The 25,152-nt window shown below is 38.4% G+C and overlaps 1 protein-coding gene across 10 annotated transcripts in view; it reads right to left on the bottom strand.

The window, feature by feature from the left end:
- Positions 1-25,152, bottom strand: part of Tenm2 (teneurin transmembrane protein 2) — a 1,249,250-nt gene that overhangs the window by 1,153,533 nt on the left and 70,565 nt on the right. For all 10 annotated transcript variants that reach the window (XM_041675940.1, XM_041675943.1, XM_041675944.1 and 7 more), the window contains exon 2: positions 5,991-6,103. The gene's annotated coding sequence lies outside the window, so the exon portion shown is untranslated. The remainder of the gene's footprint in view (positions 1-5,990; positions 6,104-25,152) is intronic.

The raw sequence follows: 25,152 nt of genomic DNA, 5'->3' as shown, positions 1-25,152 counted from the left end.
TATTTTAAATATTTATGTTTTAATTGGAGCTTTGTCTATCAAGTAAGTCAATGGTAAACCTTACAGATAAATGTCCTAAAGAATGTTGTCATGTCAGAATGAGCCAGAGACAGTCATTCGTCCTCATTTGTGTGTTCTGCATGTGTTACTCCTCTCTCATTAAAATGTGTGTGGCTGAGGCAGACAGTTAAGTGGGTCAGAGTTCTTGACACCATGCCTGATGACTTTAGTTCAATCCGTGAGACCGTGGGAGAAAGAACGAACTGATTCTACATGTCTTTCTCTGACATCCCCATATGTGTCATGGCATGCAAGAAGCTAAACATGCACACACACATAGACATAAACAAACATACAAACAAAAATATTTCACAAAATATACTAGGTTCTCCCTTAGAGCCTGTGATCTATCTGGCCATTGCTTCTTTGCAATGGTGACAATGCCAGGCTTAGGTCATCGCTTGTGGAGAGCACCCTAAATCCATTCTGAAAATGATTGGCTTCTCCCATAGCTTTTGCGGGCACAGTATTTAGCCAACTTTTAATGAATTATAACTTAAAAGATCAATGCATCTCAAAACCCATATCAGAAAAGATTTTTGTGGGCAGTAAACAGTGATTAACACAGAGATTCCCCAGCCTGAAATTGGACTTCGGTATCACATTCCCTTCTGCCAACGCTCAGGGTTCATTGTGGAAGAGGTGGTAGATAAATTCCAAGAGCCAGAGGTGCATGATGACTTAATTTTCAAACTGCTTTCTGAACACAACAGGGCTGCTGCATATATGAGCTCTTAGCAGTTATGACAGCACACACAAGACCTACACAAACTCAACCAGACAAAATCCAGCACGGAAGATAGAGGTGGTCATGAACTCCCAGCCCTAGCTAAGGACCCAGTGGAAAATGATAGCTACTGGAAAAGGAAGACTTGGCTTATTTTAAGGGAGTTGTCCTGAACCGTCAACCATGCTTTAGTGGACGGCACCACACCCAGGAGTTCGTGGGCAGCCTAAAATGGACTCTGAATTTTTTTTTTAAACTGAGTGGAAGGAAGAGGTAGCTGTCGATCGGGTAGGAGTTAGGGAATGTGTGTGGAGTAACTATAATAATCACGCATTGTTTGAAATCTCCAAGCATTCATAAAAATGTGTTTAATTTTCTTAAAGTTTGCAAACTATAAGACTCATGGCATGGAACACTGAAAAGTCAGTCCATTTACCCACTGTGCACGACCCCAGCCGATTGGCAACCAGGAGACTCTCTCTCTGCCTTGTTTCTCTTTTCATCCTATAAACAAGTGTTCTTTCCACGATCTGTTGAGTGTCACATTTTTGCTTTTGTATTTTGTGCATATGTGCTTTTGTCTTAGTGGCTTTACTTTTAGAAATGGTCACCAAGAAAGGGTTGCTGTGCTGTGCAGGATTCCCCAGCCCAGGAGCCTGTCTTTCCTATTACAGGGAATGGACACATGTTGGATAAGCTTTGTTCTAACATGAGCTTCTATGCCGTGTCCAGGAATGGTTGTCCCTGCAGTTTGTTATTCTTAAGCTTGTATGGATCTGTGGACTGGCTGATGACAGGATCATCAGCAGTTTTTAGTTTCCCCAAACTTTCATTTCCCCCTCGAAGCAAAGGTTCAGTGTTTGTTCATATTTTGCTCATGGAGATAACAAAAATGTTCATGGAACAGCAACTGTCAGAAATAAGACTTCCCTGCATTTGATTACTTCATCGTATGGATGAGACCTGACACTCTTATACTCTTATTTCCATGCCTCCTATATGGCCATTTCTCTAGAGTTTAGCAGAGAATGCAGCCACCGATATCAATACAAACATAACATAGACACTCATGCACAGGCAAATATGCAAACACTTCGAAGCATAATATTTTGAGTCTTGGATAATGTCTAGTATGTATAATTATACTTAATTTATATTAAACTGACACTTTAGTCCTCTGTTACCATTTTTAATGTTTCCACAAAATTAAACTTGTCAAACAGAATTCAATATATATATGTATATATATTATATTATATTTGTATATATTAATCCAATGGGACCTCGGTTTTCAGGATTTGAAAAGCCTTTGATGAGAGAAACATACTGACTTATATTAAAGAGGACAATGATGTAGAACACGTACATGGTCTTTATCCAGAATTCCTTTATCCTTTTCCCTTAATACTTGCTGTTTTAAAGCCCTGCAGGCATCAAATATTAATTCTGATTTTGTGATTTTTATTTTATTCTTTTAATTTCTGTGAAAATATTTCATGGAACACATAACATTGCCTGACTTTATGTGAGAGAGTGTGACACAGTTAAAGGAAACCTGCTGTAAATCTCACAATGTTCAAAGGCAACTCGGGCATGGAGTGCGGGAGAAACAGCTGAAAATGTGCTGATCTTAAAGGTTAGCTGCAGAGCAGGAACGCGGACGGGTAAAGCGTGTTTCTCTGCTGGCAGGAAAGGAGATGGGAAGGGAGCTGGATGCCGTGCTTTCTTTCTACATGGTGCTAATACATCCAGCTCTTCGACTGAAATGTATTTTATGCTAGAGGGGGAAAAACGTGTTAATTTCATTTCTTAAAAAGAGACACTACTGCTTATCTATTCAACAGTGAGGGTGTGTTGTACACCTTTCAGAAGAGGGAGGGCACTGAGAATGTCAGCTTGCAGTCTACAGATAGGGAGGAAAATCTATATGACACCACGGCAGGACGCTAGCTTAAAATACATGCTGTTTACTTCTTTTTAAAGTGGCGTTACATTTAAATAGCATAAGCGATTTGGGGAAAATAGGTTGTACTGTTAGCTCTGATGGAAGCAATCCTTTAGAGAGAGAGAGAGAGAGAGAGAGAGAGAGAGAGAGAGAGAGGCTTTTTTGTTTTCTTCTGATTTTCAGTTTTCTTCCCCCTCATATTCTAATTCATGAAAAAAAAAATCAGCTCCAAATTATGTCCTTCTTATTAATAAGATCACTTCTTCCATTTCACCCTGATTTGGTTAGAAGCCCATCTAGTGGCTTAGAATTGGAATGTGCACGAGCAGGTTCTACACTTACATCTAGGGTTTCGTATGACGTCAAACGGTAGTCAGAACCATGGATACAGCTCGCCCAGTTAAAAGTGCTCACACAGGAAGCTTTAAGATAGATCCCTGGATAGAAAAGTTATCTGGCTTTGGACATTGACTCTTCACAGCCACAAAGAATAGTACTCACAACTTCAGGCATAAGCCACAGTGAAAACCAGAGGAGGGAGGGAAGGAAGGCAGGACATAGTGCAACACTAGGGGAAAATACCATGCCTCTTTCTGTCTGACAGAGCCACACTAATTCATCCTGTTCGGGCTGAAAGCAGACAGTGTAGATAAACGGTAAAGGGCAGAAGCCTTGCAGGAACCCCTTTCAAAGTAGGTAGGTTCCGTTTCATTCAAAAACACATGTCCGACTGCACGGAGAATGATTTCAGTAAGTGGATAATCATTTCCTGCAAGACAAGGCCGGCTAGATAGCCAAAATCTAAAACAGTGTGAGCTTCATTAGTAAAAGATTGACATACTGCTCTAATTAAATGACAACAAGACATCATAAAAATGCTAAGAAAATTTAAGCAAGCCCGTGTGCTAGGCAGCTCGCTGACAAACACCTATGGACCTCAGCAGTGAGTTCTGGGTCTTGATATCCTTAGCTAGAAATTCTGAAGTTGGCCTTTCATACCCAGGGAGTGTCTCAAAGTTTGTAACCTTTTCTGTTTCTTCCCAGCTCTCCGGCAATTACTCATTGTCTTCACCAGGCGCTGTCTCCTCCCTTAACCTCCATATATCACAGAACCACAGTGCACCATTTTCTGGAGAAGCAAACCAAGTGACTTGATGACCTAACTAGATCCAGAGGACAGCAACAAAGAGAAGAGCCGCAGGTGACTGCCAGTAAGGACAAGGTCAAGGAAGGTCTAGAAGGAGCGGAAATGCCCCATTTTCCATTCTTCTGGGTCCTGCCCCACAAAAACCGCTTTCTTTATCTCTGAAGCTCTGTGGTCTGTTACTTGCCGAGGGAGGACAGATGGGCTGGTATAGAATATGCCAGAGTCTTAGGTCTGTTTTAGCATACGCACTCCTATTGCTTCCAAAATTGACAACTCAACCTGTTTAATGGATTCCCCAAGCACTTGATTATATTCCTTAAGAACGAAAGCAAAATAGACACACGATTCTTCTGCAGAGAGACACCCTGAAGGTTGCTCAGAGGAAAAGAGGGCACGAGGGCCCTGACAGAAGCCCAGAGAAGTCAGAGAGGCCCTCTGATGAGCTCAGGCTGCAACAGCCAAATTGAATCTCACCTCCGAAATTAGTGAACACTGTGCCGCCGAGAAAGTTAATTCAGACGGAGTGTTGTTTGTTCAGCTGCGAATCGTTCTCAGAATTAACACAGCAAGAGCCAGACAGAGCTGTTAGCTACTTTACTAGAAACTTCTTGCGCAGGTTGGAAACCCAGGAAAAGTACAATGAGAAGGTAGCAAGGTTGGTGGCAAAACAGTTAACGGAACGTCTGTGCTTCCGTTTCTTTGCCAACAAGAGAGAGCTGAAATTGTTGGCAACGTTTATTTATCTCTACCTAGGTGTGAAGGACTAGCTCAAGCTCACATTGCATCAGCTAATTTAACTGCAGCTTCTTTGAGAGTTCCCTTCAGCATCCCATAATCTTTTGTGTTTTCTAAATTGCTCCAATCACAAACAACATTAAGCAGTAGTATTTTAGGAACGCACTCTTATTGAGCAAGCTCAGGTCACCAGCTTTCTGTCTAAGACCTTTACCAGTCCTGTGGCCACTTAAGACATCTTTATTCGCTGTCTCATTACCACACAAAAACAAAAAAGGAATAAAATATTTAATTTAGGAAAAAAGACTTTTCTATTCATTTTTCTAAAACTACTTTAAAAAAATCATCTCTTATACCTAACTTTAGCCGTAAACATTCATCTGTATTCACATGACTGAAGTTAGGTAGAAACCAATAGTTTAGCTAAGTCAGACTCCCTTCCTCTAAATAAGAATTGCATAATATGTTAAAACTTCTGCATGGAACCATGTAAATGTTCTATTCCCAAATTGGTCATTGTGGTAGGCTTGGACATATGAAAAGATAAAATCAAGATCTAAAACGCAAGAGAGGGAGAGCTCAGTGGAAGAACATTTTCCCTCTATGTGCCAGATCCAAGAGTTGGCTCCCAAAAAAATCATAAAGAAAATGAATAAAAATAAATGAATAAATATAAAACAAAACACTAAAATGGAAGAAAATTATTATAAGAATACATTGAAATAACCTAGGGAACATTTGATATGTGGAGCAAGATGATATAGAACAACATATTGAGAATGACAGTTCAGGGCAATAAAAGAACAGAGGATTTAATTAGGAACCTAAGGAAACGCAATGAATTCCTTTTGGCTTGCTGTATAAAGCCTGTGTAGATTCACATTAAACGAAACGAGGGAGCCAAGCTTTTTCATCCAAAAGTCATTCTGCTCTACAAAATGAAGTTATGTTGTCCAACTAGTCACAACCGTTCCCCTGCATTCCCATGTTCACATGTCAAATAAATGAGTACAGGACAAAGTGTACGGTAGAATATGGAGCAGGAGTTGGCCAAAGGCAATCCATTCAGGTAGAAATTAGACATTGCAGGTAAGGTAACTGTAAAGTCCTTTAAATGAGTGGGGAAAAAAATAATAGCAGGTTCATGGGAGAGAAAAATATCAGCACAAATAACTTTGTCCATAGGGCGAAGAAGAAAATAAATGTAAAAACCAACAAAACAACAATAATAAAACAAACAAACAAAGAGGAAAACATCTGGTTTCTTCTGCAGCTATGGCTAACCTCTCTCCTGAGACCAGTATGAAAACATTTTGGCCAACAGAGCAAGCACAGTCCAAAGCAGAAGAAAAAACTGTAGCTGTGATCTCACTTACCAAGTGGGTTGATGTCTGATGTACAATTCAGCTAATTTTCCAGGCGCACTCACCAGCAAAGCCAAGAAACAGAGTGAGTTCCAGAGGGCTTAGGCAGTAAAGAGCAGATGCAACTGTTAAAATAAAAAGAGAAAGTAGGTAAGATTCAAACTAGTCCACAATTAGTCAGGAGAGCAAATGGCAAATATCTAAAATGTGGAGAACTTGAAACTGGACACTAGATGAATGAAGTTAACTCTTGGGATCTTTTTCAGCAGAGAAACTTAAAAATATAGAAAATCTAAGAATCAGTTCAGTTGCTTTGATGAGGGTCACTGTCCTTGTTTGCTTTCTACTGCTATGATAAACGTGATCAAAAGCAATGCGTGAGGAAATGGCTTATTTGATTACATATCCTGTTCACAGTCAATTCTTGAGGGACATCCAGAGAGACACTCAAGGCAGGAACTCAGAGGCAGGTGTTGATGCAGAGGCCAGGAAGGAATGCTGCTTATTGCTTCACTCCCCGTGGCTTGCTCAATTTGCTTTTTTATACATTCCAGGAACATCTGCTCAGGCTATGACAGCACCCATAGTGGGCTGAGCCCTTCCATATCAATCATTAATTGAGAAAATCACCATAGACATGTCTATAAGCCACAGAGATGGACATAGATTCTTGTTTGAATTTCTCTCTTTTCACATGACCCTAGCTTGCTTCAACTTTACAAACATTAACCAGCACATTCACTATTTATTGTGTTGTATAAAATGACTACGTAACAGTACAATGGTACTTTTCATGATGAGGCTGTTCATGATGAAAACTTAGAAACGCTGTCACTGGAGAAGAGCTGAGATGCATATTTCTAACAAAAGATAGACTTGGATGCATTCTTCATGTTGACAAGTGATTTACTTCATCTTAGAACTTAACTAACACTTTGTTCATACAATGCATCTTGTATATTATTTTACTTGCAAATTCCCATATTTGCTAGTTAAAACCATTCCCGCTAGCATGCGCATGTGGTGGAGCCTATCACAAGATCACAGGGAACAAATCAAAGTTGTCCTGGGAAGACAACCCAAGCTCTCTTCAACGAAAACCAGAGGCATAGAGATGCCTCGCTCATCGCAATTGTCAGGGAGATGAAATTTGAAAACGCCATCATGGCACTTAGTTCTGAGCCTGGCACGCATTCGTCCTTCAATGCATGTCAGCTGTCATCGCTTTTGTCATTGCCACCACTGAAAGGCGACGCATCTGCAATTTCATCAACAGAGATTTGCGACTCATCTAATGAATGATTTTCTCAGAAAAGGAGTGTAAATATCCCACTCCAAAAAAGGCAAGGGGACTGCATATTGAGCTAGTCCAGCTGGCCCACACTAAGACAGGTATGAATCACTAGGTCTCTTCCTCCTCCATCAGAGTACTTTCTCAGTAAGGAAGTCATAGGTGATTTTCTCTTTTCATATAACTGTATGTTAGTTGTACAAAATAGTGGGTTTCGTTGAGATGTTTTCACTCATGCATTTAATGTATATAATCATATTTCCCACCTCTTTACTTCTCTCTCATCCCCTCCCTGCTCCCCCTTCTCCAAGCTGTCGTCTTTAAGAGTCTCCATAGCTGATATTTTAAATCCACAAAGGGAGTAGTGGGGGTATTAGACAAAAAGGGGTTAAATTAAAGAAAACAGTGGAAACAATAACGAAACTCAATAGCCCTAATTCTCCAGCTCTCATCAATCAACTCATCTTGCACATGCAATGTATGGATCCACATTCAGCAGAATATGGTCGTCCTCGTTCAGCATGAATAGGTAGAAGGTAAGGAGATAAACTCCTAAAGATCTGGTTTCTGCCCCTTTGGTAGAATATATCTTAAGTCTATTCCCTGTCCACTGGATGTCACCTTCCTAGACACTCCTCACGGGGTCAAACTGCACTTTCAGATTAATGGCTACCTTCTCTCTGACAGTTTTGAAATGTTTTGGCTCCTCCTCAAACAGTTGTAGAAACCTAGAGTAAAATTTGGGGCGCTGGTGCACTGATCTTTCAGAAAGATCACTCTCTAATTACAGTGAAGAATAGGGGAGGAAAACTTCCAGCTGACTTTCCTCTGTGCCTCTTTTTTTCTCTTTTTTTTCTTTTTCTTTCTTTTCTTTCTTTTTTTTATTTTTTAAGACTGGAGCTTTGGAGCTTGTCCTGGCACTTGCTCTGTAGACCACACTGGCCTCGAACTCACAGAGATCCACCTGCCTCTGTCTCCCGAGTTCAGGAATTAAAGGTTTGCACCACCTATGTCCGGCCTCCTCTGTACCTTTTATTGAGAATAGCCACTAAGTGTCAAATTCTAGGGATATGCTGAGCCTCAGTTTTCGCCGTTATTATGGAACCAAAATATTCAACACATAAAATTGACTAGTACTGAAAGAAAAAATTGTCTTAGACTTCATGATAAACAGAAAGAAGGATTAACCACCATTCCTGCCTTCCTTACTAAACTATCATCCAAATGTCAGTACATTTGGGATGTAAGAATAAGGAATCCATAAAGACAGAAACATCTAATACATGCTATGTGCCTTTAAAAGACAATGTGCAATGGCTAGAGAGAATTAAAAACCTTGTGTGAATTTCCCTTGTTTTAATTTTGTTTGATTTTTTTTTCAAAATTCAAGTAGGCCATTTCTGCCCAGCGTAACAATATGGTACTTTGGTTCTCTCCGTAGGCCCTCCGTAGCCTTTACTGTCTTTGTAGCACACAACTTTAGCGCTTCATTATATCCTTCCTATCTTGCAATAATTAGGTGTCCTTATAAGCACGCCTGTTTACTCACTTGCACCGTTCTGATCCTTTAATCTCTCCTGAATATTAGTTTTTTAATGCTATTGAGAGCCACAGTTTTTAACAACTTTATTACAAAATAAAATCGCAAGAATTCTTTCAAGAGGAGTCAATATGGGACAGCCTGAAAAATTGGCAGTGAACCAGACCCGGTGGTGCATACCTGTAATTCCAGCATGCTGGAGGCTGAGGCAGGACCATCATGAGTTGAGACCAGCCTTGGCTACATCGCAAAGAACTATCTCAACCGCTTCTGCTTAGAAGAAAATTCTTCATAGTTAAAAATACTAGAATCATTCACTTCGTAGGTAGAAGCATACGGGGATATTTCTCTTCCCACTCACTATCTTTGAAGATATGGATAACTTTCTCACCCTCACCCGGGAGCTGTCGTTGGGCCCTACATTGGTTTTAGGTAGAGTTTAGAATCCCCAGAGATGGCGGTTAACACTGTAATCCCAGCTGAGCTCTGGAGGCATACGGTGGTGAGTGGAGTCTAGCCTGAGCTAACAGGATTGTGTCTCTGAGGGGGACAAATGTGAAACAAAAACACTGCAGACAAGTCAGTTTTAGGGAAGAGAGAAATCTACTGTCCTGCTCTTGAATCGTCATCTTCTGGAATGGGAGACAAGGCTGGCCCTGATCACTTCACACAGTCTACGCAGCTCACTATAATGATTGTAGCTCCAGTCAACAGCTCAATCCTTTGGGCTGAAAAACCATCCAAAAATACATAACACGTAGGTGTCCCTAAATCAGGTATAATCCTTTGGGTAAGATAAAAATAAATCATAACAGCATCTAAATAACAGGTTTACTGTGACATGACAGACAGACATACCATAAATGCCAACTATCGTTATTACTTGCTTAGATTCATGAAATACAATTATATAAGAATGTACTAGTTTCTGCACTGTCGAAAATTACACTGTATTTTATTGGATGACATATTGCAACTAAAAATATATCTTTAAAAAAGGTTTTTTGAACATTGTACGGTACTAATCAAATGTTTAGTAACGACAGCACATGCGCTGAGATAGTATGGTCCTTGGATGTTTTATGCACTAGGTTTCCATCAACACTAAGATATGCAGATAAAGCCAGGTGGGTCTATCATCCAAGAACTTGGGAGGCTAGGGCAGGAGAACCAGAAGCTTGAATGTATCTACTTGCTGATCTGTGGTCTAGCCTGGGATATTATAGGAATGGATTGACTTGGAAAGCAATTAGAGGGAGGGAGGAAAGGAGAAAGGAGGGAAGCCAAAAGGGAGGAAAGGAGGGAGGAAGAGACACAAAGAGAAACCAAGATAAAAAAAAGTATCATCTGAAACCCATATGTGAACTGATACTAAACACACTATAAATTAAGTGATAACAAAATTAAATTTACGTTCTATCTCTTCCACAGGAGGTTATGAGACTATAATGTGATCTAAGCTCTGGATTTTCAAAGTTACTCTTAAATATTCTTTTCTAGCATCATAGAAAGCATAAGTGGTTCAGAACAGTAAGGAGAAAGTAAATCCAGTAAGAAACATTCCAGCCAGTGTTGGCCGCTGCTTGAGTTTCCTGAGCACTTGGTTATACACTTGTCATCATAAATGCAGCAGTACAAACAAAACAGGGCATACACAGGGCCATGTCAACCGTTAATAACTATTTGGAAACCTTTCCTCAAAGAGAAATGTATTTTCTGGTTGATCAGTCAATCTAGTGCCATTTCAGAGTCGATCAAATTATTTCAACTTCTTATTTAATATTTGTAGGAAAATTTAAAAACTGAAATATCCCATTTGAAATTCTTATAAAACAAGCAATTTGAAATAATTAAACATTTTTGGCTTTAGGGGAATAATTTGAGCATGTCTTGATTTGCAACACTTTATCGATTTTTCTACCATTAAACATATAAATTAGAGAAACAAAAAAATAAAAACTAAGAAAGTACCAGGCTACATATTTTACATGAATGCCACAAATGGAAGTGATAAAGACAAGCCTATAAAAAAAGCCAAACAATAGGAATAAAACTTGCAAGATATTGTTATCTTCATTCAAACTACCAGTTCCCTTAATGGAAATTAAGTTTATAGGCTTAAAGGAAGTATTAACAATTTTCCCTTTAGATATAAAGAGAATGGTATTACAATGTGAGGAATGGGAGATTAGTGGATGCAAATTAATTGGCTTCTTTCTAATGAATAAAAATAAAGATTTCACAGACATAAAAATATGAGCACATGACTTTCATTCCACACCGTAGAGAAAAATGAAACACAAAGTACCAATGAACGAATCTTGTAATGTACTCAGACCATTTTGCCCTATATTATCCATGTAACTACTTGGCAGCTGCAACCTTATTCAAAAACAAGTATCCTAAGTTGAAAAGAAATCAAAACAAAAGCAAACCCATAGTTACATGAGAATTTTATAGTGAGGTATTTGGACTCAATCTGAAATAATTTTTTTAGCACTGAAAATTAGTCTAGATAGGTTGAATCTTGTCAAATGTTGAATTTCGCTCATTTATTTGGCAAACACGTGAGTGGTACTTAGATCTGCAAGCATCCCAGTTCCATACTATCCAACATACAGCATGTGCGTAACCTTTAACAATGCATGGCTATGGAATACTAAACATGTGACCACTCTATCCTTGCATGCATTGCGATGCATACCTAATTTCACACATTTAGCATAAATATGTCAATTACATTTTTGCTTTATTGCACATTGACGAGATACAGTATGGTAATTTTCGATGGGATAAAACATATTAAGACGAAGCTTTAGCAGTTCCCTTCTCACTCTTTGTAATGTACCCTGACAAAAAAATTCCCAACACAACATATGATTTGCATTATATTCCTATGCGTCAGTCCTCCCTCGAACTAGTGGTGAATAAAGACCATAGCTGTATATTCATGAAACCTGCATGTTGATAGCCAGATTCTCACGCTGTTTAAGGACTGCCTCCGATGCTTTAAACAAACTCCTGAAATGTGACTGGCAAATGACAGCCATCAGAAAGACCCATCAGAAGTCAGTCCCAATGGTGAAACTACTAAACACCAACAGTACAAAAAAAAAAAAAAAAGATTTTTTTTTTTCCTTTCTACTACAAGTAAGTGTTCAGTGAATTTCACTGCCTTAATCATGATGAAAGTGTGGCCAATATGCAGTGCAAAGCCTGCTATTGCACTTGTCACCGTGTGAAGATCTCACTTGTTATTAGCTCCTGCTGGCCAATTTGGTACAGTAGAACAAGTCTGTGGCATCTCTGCAAATGCTATTTGCAATGTATTCATGTTCCCCAAGCTAGCTGAGCTTTATCTTAGGAGAAGGGAACCTAGAGAATAGCTTTCGAATCATTCAGAAGCCCCCACAGTGTCTTCTGTGTCTGTTGGACCTCTGAGTTTGTGACAAAGGCATTAGAGAACTATTGTGCCCATGCGAGGGGTTAATGAACATAATCTCATTTTGATGGCTCTGACCAACATTGCAAAGAAGTTCTGGGCGAGTGGCAAGGTATGCTTGAAGACAACGTTAACTAGATTCTCAGAATGACAAGGTTTACTCCCTGCAAACCCACTTCTGGCTGAAGAAAATGCATCCCTGCTATATGAAATATTGGAGTTGTTTTTGTTCCATAAGACGGCATTTCAATTAATTTAACTCACTCTCTCACATAGAGGCATCCGCAATGATCTGTCAAGTGCTGGCATACTTTTTCTTAGAATGCATGGCTTCTATCATAAACAGGGACCAAAAGCAATCAAAACACAATCGTATTTTCAACATTTAAATGCAGGGTCTGTGATCCAAAGCTTATGTTCAAAGGCTTCAGGGAAAGGGAAAAAAATTCTACAGAAGTTTAAAAAGATATTCTGTGTAATACCAATTCATTAAGCAATTCTGAAAGGGTCAAATCTTATTTTGCTTAAGGGTTATCTGATACTGAAATTACTGGAGTTGTATAAAATATGCACTCTCTCCCTGCTCATTTTCTGAATGAATAAATATGAGGCCAATTTTATACAGAATTGCTTCAACTTGAACTAATAATTGTGTACTGCATGCCTGGAATAATGTTAGTTTCACGGGGATACATAGAAAAAGAATGCAAAAGAAAACATTAAATCAGTTGCTAATTATAATTAATTCACGGAGAGTGGAGATTCATTTGTTTTTGCTAAAGTATATAAAATAGCATGCACATGGAGGTCTAAAGTGCAATTAGATGACTACTTGATCATATAAGGTCTGTTTTTGTTCGCTGAATAAGTTAAGGATACAAACCACATTTTTAAAGTATAAGTTGATATACGCAGACACATGTAGGCCTCACCAGAAACTCTGAATCTTTTGTTATTATTTCTTTGACTTTGAAAGATGCAGGTGGACTATTTTCAGCAAATTTGAAATCATTAACAGAAAAAAAACCCCAGAAACTAATTTGCCAAAAGATAATTTATATCAGAACATTCTGGAACATCTCACTTGTTCTTGAGAGACTAGTAAAAATGAGGTTTAAATTTTATAATTCAGAGATGTATTAATTAACTATTTTGATTAATTTTTTAATGAGGAGAGATGGGCAACTAGACAATGCATAACGTTTAATCACATGAAGAGGTTGGCCCTTGTGTATGGCATCTTCTGCCTATACCTGTGTTCTTTAAGATAATATACTAATGATATTTAAACTATGTTCCCGGATAGACAACGTAGTGAAATATCACCCACTTTATCCTGAAAGGAGTTTCTAGCTGTTCCTCATAACGACTCACTATTATGGGGATGAAATTTCTCCATACATCCCTGCAGAGTATAAATTCCTACCACCTATAAAGGGTAATGCGAGAGGGTCAGGAAAGGGACAAAGTTAGTAGGCTGCCTGAAATGGTGTGCCTGCAAACTACTGGTCTGGCTGAAAGCATGGCAGCAAGAGCAGGACCCTAAAGTATAGACTCACCTCAACATCCAATAGAATGCTAAGAGAATTAAAAACCAAAGGAAGAAAGAAGTATACCAAATAAGTGTGATGCCTTCAGTTTCCAAATAATTCATTTTCTAAGCAGACAGCGATAAGGGCTATTGTATGATAAATTTCACAAGAAGAATTATAGAACTTTCTACACTAAAAAAACCTTATAGGATCATTGGCACTGTCTACTTCTTGCACACAGACTTCTGAAGCATGTATACTGGTTTTATCAGCACTCACTTTGCAATGAACAATTTACTAATAACCGTAAGTGATTCCCATCTGCACACGAACAGAGACTCCCAGGAGATTTAACTTATCAACACATCTTTAGCCATTCCTGTATTTTGCAGCCAACAGGGGTGAACATGAAATGGTGTCTCTTTAAAATATAACTAATTTCTCCCTACTCACTTCCCTCCTACCCATGCGTGTGCATATATACATGCATACTACACACGTCTCTCTCCATCATGCCCACCGACTCAAAACAGACTATTAGAATTGGAAGGCATTTATGTGAAAAATTTCAGGAAAAGAGGGTGGAGGAGGGGATTGAGAAATGAGGAAAAAATACCCATGTGCTTGCAGTATTTTGAAAACTAAAAAGCCCATATACCAAATGCCATATAGATATAATTATGCTCTCACGCTTTCTAAAGCTGTAAGCATTAAGCTGATCAAGCTGTTAGAATATTAAAATAAAAGGTTATGTTTTAAGTTTTTTAAATACAAACAAGTGCATATTTTAATCGCATTGCTGTCAGAATTAATGGCATCAATAAAAATTAGGAGGCGCTATTCAAAATTAATTTCAGACTTAAAATTCTCTTGATGTAAGGTGCTGGAAGAAGCCATGTGAATTTTGTTCAAAGGAAGAAACAAAAAATCGACCTGACTATTTACTGTGTTCATCTCACCAATGTGAACTGTACCCTTCAAAATATAAATTCTCCATTCAGAGTAAATATAACCACGCTTGAAACAAGAACGCAGCCTGCTTACATTAAAAAAAAATATTTCCAGAAAAATCATTATATTAAGCAGCAAACAAATGCCTTCATCCCTTTTGCTACCCTTCCTCTAATTAATTAACAGATTGGCACAGTCTAAGAACTAAATTTATTTTCAATTAAAATAAGAAGCCCATATGTCACGATAATTTTTTGTTACTATTTCTAATGTGCAAAACAAAGGTTTGCTTTTAGCATTGAACATAGTAATCACAGCAAATCCCCTAATTTTCAATCCCGGCAAGGATACTTGAGAGCTTTTCTCCAGCAAGGTGCTACCTCAATGGCTAATCCTATTAGGAATGAGCCCCGCACTGAGACTAAATCCGCTGGGGAATTCAAGGAATCAAAGGCTTACTGCACACTCAGAAGGCAACGACTTTTGTAAAGGGCTCTATTATATGAGGAACAAAAGAATACCACTTGTGTACTTAAATATCATCTGCTTTTCCTTCCAAAATACTCCATTTTTAAGTAAAGATATGTGATTTAAATGTATTTAGAGTTCAGCTTTTGGCACGACTCTCAGCTTCGAGTAGAAGAGCCATCTGCGGGCCCCACGGCTCGTGCATAATGATATGCTTACAAGCTGCTTCCCTTTTCTGCACAATGTACCCTTTTCACTTTAACATACATTTTCCATAAATTTTTGAATAACAAATTGGGCTGTGGAAGTTTGTTGAAATGGGACAAGGAAAATGCCTGTAGGCTAGAAAACGGGGATTTTTTTTTTTCTCCGCAAAAGGACAGGTGCCTTTGGGAAGTATTCACTCTACCTGCCCTGCCCTGCTCTCTCTTGCCCCACCTCCCATGTATCCTGAACTGTGATCCTTCAAAGCTGAGGAGGAAACTTCTCCCCTCCATAGGTTAGGTCCGTACATTAACTTGGGCACAGAGTCCACGTGCCCGCCATCCATTACACCTGCTGGGTGACAAACAGAAGAGAGCCATCATGCAGACTCCCAACGTTTGATCTCCTGATTTCGCCAGATGTCCCCATTTACATTCAAACATAACCACGGTCATTAATGCAACTTGCCCGGCTGGCATTTAATAGGGAGAAAAAGTTGAATTCTAATCTACAATTCTAAGTATGCAAAGCTTTCAGTGTATGAACACATAAGCTTTTAAATATGTTTCAATGTGTATAACTAGATGGCTATTATCAGAGTTGATTCATTTTCAGAGAGGAGACTAGCCCAGACAAAGCAGACATTAGCATATCTCAAAAAAAAAAAGAAGGCACTTTCATGGCACAATCAGCTTCTGAATTTTGAGATTGAGGAACAAAATATACCTTAATTTTGATCTCTTACATGCTAAAACACAGTAAGAATAATTGTTGTTGCTGGGTCTAAATCTAATAAATTAATATAATAATTAGTAAACAACTAAACAAAGTCAAGGAGGTCATGAGCAAAAAGAAGAAGGAGGATGAGAAAGAGAAGGAAGGAGTAGGAGGGGAAGGGGAAAAGGAAAAAAGGAAAGGGAAGAAGAAGAAGAAGAAGAAGAAGAAGAAGAAGAAGAAGAAGAAGAAGAAGAAGAATCTATGCCTCTTCCTGACCCATCTTGCTGCAAGACCACGAGTATTGATAAGATTCAGAAGGGAATTCAACAATTTCAGGCTTGGATCAAGAGTGAAGTCTATATATTTTAATGCTGAGACCAAATTTAAAATTTCAATTTGACAACTCTGGGCACTGCTCATAAAACCACAACTTAGCAGCATGGTTTGGGGAGTTAGCCTTCCTTATAATTCTTTTTTAATTGCCTGAAATGCTCGAAAAACACACTTACTGTGCTCCAATGTGGGTCGGTGGCGGGGAAGAGACAGAAATCTTTAATAAATAAATAAATTAATTTAAAAAAAATGCCAAAAAAAAAAAACAACAACACACTTACTGCCTGACAATAGATATGTGGTTTACAGGAAATAAGCAAGACCTGGTTTGTATTCAGAGAGTTAGCGTGTGACTCTAAGAGGATACGTGAGATACCCAGTGTTGTTACATTGAAAGACCTAAAGAGAGTGAACTGGACTTGAAAAATACTTTCTAGGAATTTTGGCTATTTCTGCCAGCTGGCATTCCTCGCTTTGGGAAGTGAGAAAGCTGTGGGTCAACAACAAACCTTCCCAACTTCTATGCCTAAAAATGGCTGTCAGAGACCTTCCGAAGAGAAGGTTGAAATTTAGCATTAAGGAAGCCATAATGGCTGTCCTGTTAACACTCATTTCCATTCAGATCTTTTTCCTTTGTCGTCTTCTTCCATGACTGGAAGCATTTTCTTTATAGAGAGACCACCAATGAACAGAGTTCTGCATCCACCATTCTGTCATGATGATTCTGTTTTTATTCCATGCCTGATTTGTGAAACTACGCTATTCATTGACAAAAAAGCAACCACAACAAAACCTTAATCTCTTGCCTCTCTACCCACCTGACCTGAGCTCTTGCCTCTCATGTTCCTTTGCTTTGAGGATCAAGAAAAAAATCACTGACATATTGAAAATAAATTAATGAATCAAAAGTCATTCATACTGGACATACATCTATCTGTATTCTGAAATCCAAAATGTTCCCAAGTCAGAATGCTTCTCAGCAACCTGACACCAAAAGTGGGGAATTTTACAACTTTGTAACTTCCCAATATGCAGTTAGCAAAATGGTTCAAAAATAACATTTAGGCTTCTGTACAAGGTATATATGGAGAGTGAATAAATAAACCTTGTGTTTAGAGTTGTTTCATTCTCAAATTATCTCCTGTGTAAGTAAACATTTCAAAAATGGGATGAAGAAAAAGACCACCAACTATAATACTTGTGACCCCAAGCTTTTGAGATGAAGGACATTTGGTCTGTATTACAGCAAGGTTCTCATTTCAAAACCACCATTTGTTTTCTGTTTCCTTTTGGCCACACTGCTGTCCAGGTTTTATCTACTGGGAACCTTGCAGCTCAGCTTAGTTCAAGAGTAATTCATTTTATCTAAACCCAATCTACTGTTAACAATCCTGGAATTTATAAAAATGTCTTCATCATCTCTTAAAAAGGAGAGAAATCCAAATCTTCCTCAAGTCTTACATTCTATATCAAAGAATAATGATGATAATAATAATGATAACAAAATATCACCAAAGCAGGTAGGGAAATGCTAGAAGAATTTGTTTCAAGGTCAAGGTAACAGTAGAGAAACCCAGCGAACCCACTCAACAGAATTAGAATTAAACCTCGAAATCCCTGCTTTAAGGCTTGGGTAACAGTGGCAAATATTAAATCAGGCTTAAAAATGTGGAGTGCCATGAAGCCACTTTTATTTCAATCTTTTCTCTAGTTGTTCTGCACAGCCCTGCAATTTGGTAGCATCTACTAATGGGAAGTGAGCTGGGATTCTATTGACACTCTCATGACAAGTCCTACTTCACCTTCCATTGTCCAGTCTTCTTAACTGTTCATTATCTCCACTGCTGTGCCTAGGAGATAATGATACACTGCTTCTACCCCTGACTGGAAAACAGTTTTGCTTCAGGGTTCTTTTTAATTGAAACACACTGGCTGTGGTACTAGTTTTTTTGGTGCAAAAGTAAACACATTTAACACAAAATTCCGTTTGCATTAGCTTCCCCAGTAGGAAGTGTGCAAAGTCACCTGCTGCCAGAAAGACAGCGAATCCTTTTGAAACAATAGAGTTTATTCTTTCCTCTCACTTTTATTACTGTTTGTCGTTTCTGGGGATGTGATAATCAATCGCTTCAATGAGATAACACTGCCGTGGGTATTCCCACTGCTTCTTTGTGTGTCCCACACCCACTTAAAACTGTTTCACCAGTGCTCAGACATTACCCACTGAATGCTTCTACTGAAAAGAGGAGGCCAAATAAATTCTGTCTGTTAAACTATTTCAGTTGTAAGTATTCACCAACTGGTCAAAGGCCTGACTTCAGATTGTTGGTAGCTGAGCATGAATCAGGATGCTACACGGGTACGGACTCTGTTCTCAGTTTGAATGCAACCAAGCCAGTCATTTCTATGAACACTTGGTAACACACATACACACACACACTACCGTACATTAGGGGGTACTAAAGAAGTAGAAAATGGAAACAAAATAACCTTCTCTCCCAGAAAAAACAGGATTTGGCTAAGGCATCTCTTACTAATCATTTCTCTATTGGCATGTTGAGATTAGCATATTCATTTTTTATTTCAATAAAATATATTTTTCATAAATTTCATGTTTCTTTTAATGTTGATTATAACTAACAGAAGTTTTAAATATACACTATGACTCTTATTTTTTTCACGACATTCTATGCTTACATGGATTTTTTTTTTCTATTGGAGGGAGTGGATGAGGACTAATTCTCCAGTCAAGGTAGTAAAAGAATTTTAACTCTAAAAAATGATCAAAATACTTATAATAAAATATTTAGTATGTGTTTTTAGATATTTCCACAACACCTTGAAAAGATGAATTCCTTGAGAAAATTGTCAAATAAATACATTTTTATGCATAAATATTCTGTTAGTTTATGAAAAAATGAAAAAAATAATTTCAACACTTCAATTATATGTAACCTTTGTTGAATACTTGCATAAAAGACATCTTATCAAATCTCACATGTGACTGTTGTTAATTCCAACTCTGAAGTCCTCCAGGGCATGATCTACATACGTATGCATGTTTATATATGTGCACAATGTTCATACTATTTACTATGAAGCATGCTTTTTATTACTTCCCTGAAGTAGCGAAAACAGTCAACATGGGAATTGTTAAGCACAGTCCAGTATAGCACTAAGTACCATGGTCTCATGATGATATAAATAGGAGCAAGGGGACATTATTATGCTTGTCAATCTTATACCCTTATTTTTTGCTATTATTTTGTTTAAATGAGGTACACTAGGTTTTGTAGTATTTGTGTTTCACTAATAATGACAGATTCTAACCTTGATATTCTTGACTGTCATATTCGGAAGCTTGCAAATTTTTCAGCTCACAATACATACCCTTTGTGTGCTAGTGAAATTCTCACAATGCCCTTAGGGCAAGAGAATTACCTAACAATTCTATTTAGTCTGCGGCTGGGTTCAAATAACATAGTAGGGTTTAGGCAGAAGTTCTCCTCTATCTTTTGAGCAGATAAAACATCTTCCTCATTGCCTCAGCCCAAGTTGTGGTCTGTAAAATTACATGGTTTTAAGTGTCAGTGCCAATAGCTCTTTAAATATTTGTTTGTGTTAATGAATTTTAATTACTATAGCTTTAAAAGGTCATCATTTGTGCTTCTGGTCAACTCTTCTGCATGCTGACTTTCAGGATGAACAGGTTAAACAACTGGCCATTTGTAAGATTCATGGATTATTTGTAAGATTTCTTTTATATACACTACTCTATTATTATGTTTTCAGGTCCTCAAACAGATTACATCTTAAGATGCAAACCGCAGAAGTGTCTTGGCTCCATATTTCGCCATGTTTTCTGTGTCAAGACATCCACATACCTCTCCGAAAAAGACCAAAGTATTAGTGTAATCTTTATTTATTCTCATTCTCTTAAGAATTTTCAGGTAAATCTTGTGAAATTGAGGAAACAGAATAAAAACAATGCTGCTGCTGCTTTAAGGATCTGTTTGGAGAAAGGTACACAAGCAACCACAGGCGTCACCGACTGTTCAGATGGTTGCTCCTTTTCTGGTCTTCCATAGACAGAATCCAGAAGCCACTTCTCTTTCAGAACAAGAAATGAAAGGTGGAGTCAGCTGAAAAAAGCACCAACTTTTTATACATGAGAGGTGTGAGACCAGGAGGCAAAACACTCTCCCTAAACAATTTAAAGATGGGTAAATACCGAATATTCCGACTTAGTGGAGCAGAAAGCTCTGAGACAGGGTACTGGGGTTAGAATCCTTGAGGGGTAGAAGATGAACCACTGGCCCAGTGTGAACGCTCCGAGCCTTAACAACTTCAGGAGGACCCAAGTGGGATCGTCCACATGTTTGTGAGTTTCATTCCAGAAATCCTGCCAATTCTTAACGAAGCAAACCTCCCTAGCCTTCTGCCAGGGGACTGGAGGAGAGAAACAGTTCGAAACATACCACACCAATCTGTTGTTGACAAGATCTGCCCTCAGGAGAAACCATTCATCCAAAGTCTCACCTGCAGAGAGTTTATCAGAAGAGGGTCCTCCTGTGGGTAGAGAATCAGCCACTCCAGCTCCCACTAGGCTTTCACACGGGTGGTGGGGGGGAAGGAGGAGCCCTAAGGTCAGTCCCCTCCAGTCTGGCAGGAAAGCATCCCCAAGAAGCAAGGTCACGTTTGAGTCCAAGCAGACAAGACTAACTTTTCTCCCACTCCCTACTACAATCGTAAAAGGCCAGTTACATCAGTTTTGTTTAGCCAGAATGTCATACTGGCCTTTTAACCACAAAAATACAAAGTACAATAATAGTTGGAACATGTTAGAATGATCAGGCTAGGATTTTTAAACATGGTGACCAAAAGTTTAAGGAACTGATAGGAAAAGTAGATGCTTGAAAATTAGTTGGATAATATAAGCTAAGAAGAATGTAAATGTAAAATTGTAAGAGAGGTCTAATATAATGTATCAGAAATGAAGAATGACACTGAGAAGAAGAGAACCTGACCCTTAATTGGAATAGAAATTAAGACCTGTGCAGTTAATAGTAAATATTTAACACATGTGGTGTGTCTGCAAGAAGGACTTGAGATTATCTGAAGACATTGTGATCAAGAATTGTCCTGAATCAATCCTAAGCACCAAGCCACTGGGAAGCTTAGGGAACAACAATTAGAATGAATGGAAACAAATAAAAATGATTGAAGCTTAGATATGGACATACCACACTCAAATATCAGGACAAAAAGTGATTAATTAAAAAACTCAGGAGTTGTGGTGTAGTTCAGTAAAGCATGATCTCACATGTGAAAGTCCTAGGATCATTCCTCAGTATCAAAAACTTTTTAAATGAATAAATAATACTGAACAAAAGCCAGAGGTTTTTTTTTTTAGTTATATACATAGAGTCCCAAGGTAAGAGTTACAGTCGACTTGTTTTTGAGACTTCATGTGTCCTACCTTGCTTTCTATTATTGTTATTTCTATTATTGTTGTTTCTATTATTATTATTATTTCTATTATTATTATTCTATTATTATTTCTATTATAAAACTGCAGGACCAAATAGCAACTTGGGGAGGAAAGGGATAACTTACGTAAGTTTAAAGCTTACTTCTGGGCTGAAGGAAAATAAAGTAGGGACTCAGGCAGAAATCTGGAGGCAGGAACTGAACCAGAGACCATGAAGTGATGCTGCTTACTGACTTGCTTTCTCAAGGATGCTCAACGGGCTTTCTTATATTGCCCAGGTCACCTGTACAGGACTTGACACTGCTGACAGAGAATTGGGCCTTCCTTCATCAATCATCAATCAAGAAAATGCCCTAAAAACTCACCTACAGAACAATCTAATGGAGGCATTTCATATATTGAAGTTCCTTCTTCCCAAATGACCTTACATTTTGTCAAATTGGCAATGAACTAACCAGCATGCCTTCTAAGCAAGATTGCAGGAGATTAAAATACAAAGCTTTGTGAAAGATAAATCCACAAACCTAGAATTCTACGTCCTGTGAAATTATCCATCAAAGTCAAAGAGAAATGAAGAGTTCATCAGATGAGCAAAATTTATGGTCCTCCCTTTCCAGGAACTGACTAGTAAGAAAGTCTACTATAAATTCAGCAGAGACAAGTAAGCTGACATAGGTCAGAAGCCAAGTTATATAAGGAGAGGATGCATCAGAATAGGAATATAAAAGGCTAAAATACAACAGTGTACCTTTTATTCTTAATTGGTCTAACACAGAGCAATTATGCAGAGTAAAGCATCCACTCAATTATACCGAGATGTATATATTGGTACGCGCAAGCATATTTACATTTAAATACTGGGGTATTTTTTGTTTTCATTTTTTCATAAGATGTATACAGAACAATGTTATTTGAAAGTGAACTTGGGTTAATTGTAAATATATGTTTTCTGTTCAGGGCAGCAACTAGAAAAGAAAGTATAATTGTCATATAACAAAGGAGATCAAAGAAATATAAAATGTTCTGGTAAAATTTCAAAAGGTAAAGAGAGTGAAGACAAATATGTAAAACAGCATTGGGGATGGTCCCCCAACTCATCAGTAGTTATCCTAAGTCAAAGGTCTAAATACACCGGTTAAAAGATGGATATTATTAGATTGCACCAGAAGTGGAGAAGCAGTTGGGGGAAGTTAGTGAAAGCATGGTTGAGTTCAATAGCACACCCATGAACTGATTTGAATGGTGTTAACAAACTGCTTCATCCAATGAGAGTGGGTTATACATTTTTTTTTTACAAGTCCTGCTACAATGTTCTCTATGACAGGCTACATTCTTGACCTTGAAATATACTTGAACAAATTTAAAACAATAGAAATCACATAATCAAGTCACATTGGATAGAAGTATTAAACTGAAAATCAATAATAGAAAGTTGACAGAAAATTCTACAATGTTAAAGTTTATGGGATTTATCACAATGTGTTCATAGAGTGAAATTTATAGCACTGGCTGTATATGCTAGAAAAGATGAGAGCTACACACCCAATCTATTGCTGTAGGAAAACCGAAAGAAGGACAAACAAATTCAAAATTAGCAGGAAAAAGGAAGGATGGGAAGTTGCAAATGAAATGGTTATCCTCAGCAAAATAAAATCGTTTCCTTGAAAAAAGTCACAAAAATCAATTAGCCTGTGGCCTTAATAATGAAGGAAAAGATTGCATGCAAATCGCTAATATGAGAAAGGAAAAAAGGGACATCACTATAGATCAAGTAGCTCATGATACAAAGTTAAAAAGACAAAAACTACAGACACACAAAAGCTGGAAAGTCTGATTACCTAGATGAAATGTTCCATTTCTACTAAAGACAATTTATCAAAACTCACAAGGAAAAGAAAGAAACAATTTGAACTGGCCTGCATCCATTTAAGAGATTAAATGACTAACTGTGGACCGGTTCACTGGTGAATTCTACCAATCATTTAGGGGAAAAAAACATGCCTTCTCTCCACAATCTCTTTAGGAAAATAAATGCAGATGGCATGCCTCTTGGCTTGCTTAAGGAGTCCACATTATCCTGATAACATAAACCAGAGCAATCACAAGAAAAGGGTCTGTGTTGGGGACAGTTCAGCAACAGAACCCCTGTCTCACATGCTTGAAGTGTTGTGTAAAAGGAAGCCACCCACACAAACAGGTGCACTCCCCCGCCCCCGGAAGTATTTACAGATCAGTTCAAGGATCAAGTGAGATTGTTCCAGATTTAAAGACTAGCATGATAGCTGTAAATCCATGAACGAGTGAACGAGTAGGATCCATTACAGTCTAACGAGTGCTCAAGCCACTCTACGTGATTACTTTTATTGAAGAAAAATATAACTGACTTAAAATGAAGGCCTGAGACTATCAATGATTGGTTACACAAACATTTAAAGCAATGAGGCTTTAGCATGCAAGATAAGCAAAGAGCATGCTGTGTTCAATGGTTGGAAAAATTGGTAATTCTAACCCAACAGGAATGACTTGTGGAGGAAGTGTTCGTGAATAGGCACTGCCCGGTTCTTTACACATAATGGATGAGGGATTAAACCAGGTTAAATGGAAGCACCAAATTAAATGGATTCAGGAGCCAGGGGGTGGCCCATGCAATCAGCACGCCGAAACACCTGCTCTAAAATGTCAACCTATTTCTTCCTGCCGCAAACACCCAAACGCATGTGGGGCTCTGAGTCTGCAGAGGACGCCACGACAACACTGCCACAAGTGGCCTGTGAACTCCTTAGCATGAAGCTATTAGAAAATCAATAGCTAATTTATCATCAGGCCATATATCTGTGTCATAAATCCAAATGAAGACCATCACAGAAGCCGCGAACGCTGGCGAACCTGTCTCCATCTTGGTCAAAGGTAACATGATGTCAATCCTGAACCCCGACAAACTCACTGGAGAGAAACAGGAGAAAACAGAGAATCACGCGGAAAGGAACAGTCTGAGGCAGGGGTAATGAAGTGAGGGGCTTGGTGAGAGGGTTGAACTGGACTGAGATGTCAAGTGTGCAAAATAACATGTGCAGAACACAACCTGAAAAACTGCAGTGGACTGATTCGTTTTTCAAACGCGCGCGTGTGTGTGTGTGTGTGTGTGTGTGTGTGTGTGTGTTGTATGCTCCTACATGTGTGCGCGTATGCATGCGGAGTCTGGCTC

This window comes from Microtus oregoni, unplaced genomic scaffold, assembly GCF_018167655.1.
Source record: "Microtus oregoni isolate MIOR12 unplaced genomic scaffold, Mior012 000027F_ref0000203, whole genome shotgun sequence".
Classification (NCBI taxonomy): Eukaryota; Metazoa; Chordata; class Mammalia; order Rodentia; family Cricetidae; genus Microtus; species Microtus oregoni.
The sequence above is the reverse complement of the archived record's forward strand: the minus strand, read 5'-3'. Positions and strand labels throughout refer to the sequence as shown.